This window comes from Mastomys coucha, unplaced genomic scaffold, assembly GCF_008632895.1.
Source record: "Mastomys coucha isolate ucsf_1 unplaced genomic scaffold, UCSF_Mcou_1 pScaffold22, whole genome shotgun sequence".
Lineage (NCBI taxonomy): Eukaryota > Metazoa > Chordata > Mammalia > Rodentia > Muridae > Mastomys > Mastomys coucha.
In genome coordinates this window covers 33035873-33038670 of record NW_022196905.1, presented here as the reverse complement: position 1 = coordinate 33038670, position 2798 = coordinate 33035873, and the positions used below count along the sequence as shown (strand labels likewise).

At 40.7% G+C, this 2798-nt stretch overlaps 1 non-coding gene across 1 annotated transcript; it reads left to right on the top strand.

Annotated features, from left to right (window-relative positions):
- Positions 1-910: 910 nt before the first annotated feature.
- LOC116071639 lies at positions 911-1017 on the top strand. The gene has a single exon (XR_004111040.1). It is a non-coding gene; the product is annotated as a U6 spliceosomal RNA (small nuclear RNA).
- The last annotated feature ends 1781 nt before the right edge of the window (positions 1018-2798 follow it).

The following is a 2798-nucleotide window of genomic DNA, read 5'->3' as shown; positions in this document are numbered from 1 at the left end:
CGCAGGAAGACTAAAAGAATTTCAACTGTGAAGCAAAGGAACACAGTTCTAATTCCTGACCCAGAGAGTCAGTGGTAACAGAACCAGATCGCTCGCTCTGGACTACTGGGAGACCCTAGCCTTGCAGACTACCTCCCTTGCTTCAGTCTACCTTCTGATGCCTCATTCTTTAAATATGAAAGGCCACACAAAGGGGAGAGAGCTTCCACATGAAAGAAAAGCTGCAAACCTGGGGGCGGGGGGCGGGGGAGAGAAGGAAAGAGCATAACATAGAGACTCAGGATGATGGAGAATAGGATACAGAAAACTGTACTGAATATCCCCCCAGAGAGGCAAGATGGTCCATGGAGAGTCAGGATGCTGTTAAATCAGCAGACATTTAGATTGAAAAACAGACAACATGGAAAGGAAAAACAAGACAAAATCATAAGGACTGATGGAAATGGTAACACACAAGACAATTAATTGGGTGAGGCTGTAAAATCAAGTAAGCACAAAGGAACTATGACATCTTTATCAACCAGTGAGGTCTAACTGTCATTTACCAACTCATTCATGAGACAGATGCACAATACAAATACTGCCCTAGCCCACACAAACCAGTCACCAAGAAGGATCATCTCCTGAGACCTAAAGGAATCTCAGTATATTTAAAAATACTTTAAAAAGAACACACACACAAATTATTTTCTCTGAGATGAGTGGAGGGGGGCTTAAATTAGAAGCTAATAACAATGTATCTAGAAAATTCTTCAACTGTTTATAAATAAAGCAATACATTTCTTTTTTACTCATAGGTAAGGGAAAATAAAAAAAGAACATTAAAATATGTCACAGCAAAGCAAATGTTACACTCCCAAATTTAAGGGATGTAACAACCCCTTACAAAAAGATAGAAGAATTTGTATCTATGTTCACTTTGGGAGCATAAAGGGCAGAACTGGAATAAGACAAAGAAGATTAGCATGGCCTCTGCACAAGCATGACATGCAAATTTGTGAGGCACACCATATTAAGAAGAAGAAAAGAAGGGAGCAGGGAAGGAAGGAAGGAAGGAAGGAAGGAAGGAAGGAAGGAAGGAAGGAAGGAAGGAAAAACATAGCTTTATAGCTTTAACTGCACATATTAGCAAAAAGCACCGTCATACCATTAAGCGTCATACTTTTTATCACAAACTATGAAGAAAGCATGACTTAAGCTCAAAGGAAAAAACTAATAAGGAGCAGAATTAAATAAATTTTAAAATAATGAGGCCAAAAGAGTTTTACTACCCTAAATACTGGTTTTCCTTTCAAGACAAATAAGCAAACAAATATACAAACTACTAACAAAACAGAAGAAGAAACAGCACAACAGACCCCATAGATGCTGATGACATGAGACAGGAGGGTCAGAAACACAGTTAAACTAATGAAGTGGAAAACAGTAATTTCACAGGCAGAAGAAATGTAGACATTGGGGGCAGGGGGCTGGGCTTTGCCACAAAACCTGTACTCTGGACCAAGATAGACCGTAATGATTTAAAACAAACAAACAATACCAAAAAAAAAAAAAAAGGGGGAAACAGGTGTACATCTTTTAATGAGACTAGCATAATAGCAATCATAATTAGATGAACAAATAAATAAATCAAAGCCCCTCCATTACCATTGTCTTCAGGAGTTAGAGACGGTCTGGATTATCCATCAACCACCTGGTATAAAACCTTCCCCAAAGACCTCTAAGAAGGCCGCCCCTTCTCCAACACACACACACACACACACACTCACACACACACACACACACACACTGCCTCGTGGGCCCTGAGCTCTGTTAATCATCTGTCCATCTGTTGCATTAATAATCTCTTACCCAAAATGCCAGCCTGCCTCAGTGTCCTCCACCCCCTGCTTGAACTCCAAACCTGGGCACTTCCACCAGCCCTCCAACACCTGCAAAGCATGTGCTCCTCCTTCAAACACATGTGGCATATCCTCTAAGCTAGGTCATACATGAGGCCACAAAGCAAGTTCCAACAAAGATAAAATCATATGGAATTTCCTTTCTGGCTGCAATGGAACGAGTCTAGAAATCAATGGTAAAAGAAAAACAAGGGGATCCACAGACATGTGACAATTGAGCAACTTGCTTTTTAAAGTAAGTTTAGATCATTTACAAATTAGTTATTTTTATTTGCTTACAGGTATTGTGTATGTGTATCACCCCAACCCGTTTCCTACCTTCTCCTTTCAGCCTCCAGTTAGCACCACACCCACCTTCCCACCCCCAACCCCACCCCACCCCATTCTGCACAGTTTCTTTCCTACTTTCATTAACATTAAAAATACCTGATTTTGTTACCACTTAAGATCTAGAAAGCACAAGTGAAAGGGAACTTAGTGGCTTTTGTCTCTCTGAGGCTGGCTTAGTTTGCTAAATGCTATTGTCCCCAGTTGCATCAATTTTCCTGTAAATGATGTGACTTCATTCTCCTAGGGACTGAAAAGAAAGTCACAGTGTACACTGGCCAGGTGTCCCTGATCCTCTGCTAGAGCCCTTGGTTGGCTCAATGGCTCGGCTATTTTGGTCAAAGACAAAGTGAATTAAAGAGAATTAGAAAACTAAGCTGAGGGCAGATGAAAATAAAGATGGAGGGGCTCAAACTGTAGGGGATGTCCAATGTAGCACCTAGAGGGAAGGATACAGAATGAAACACTAGCATTCAAAAGAAAATCAACAGCTGAACCACTCAAGGAGCTAGAAAGAGAACCAACCTAATCAGATGGCAGGACTTATTTAGAAATAGAAACCATGAAAAC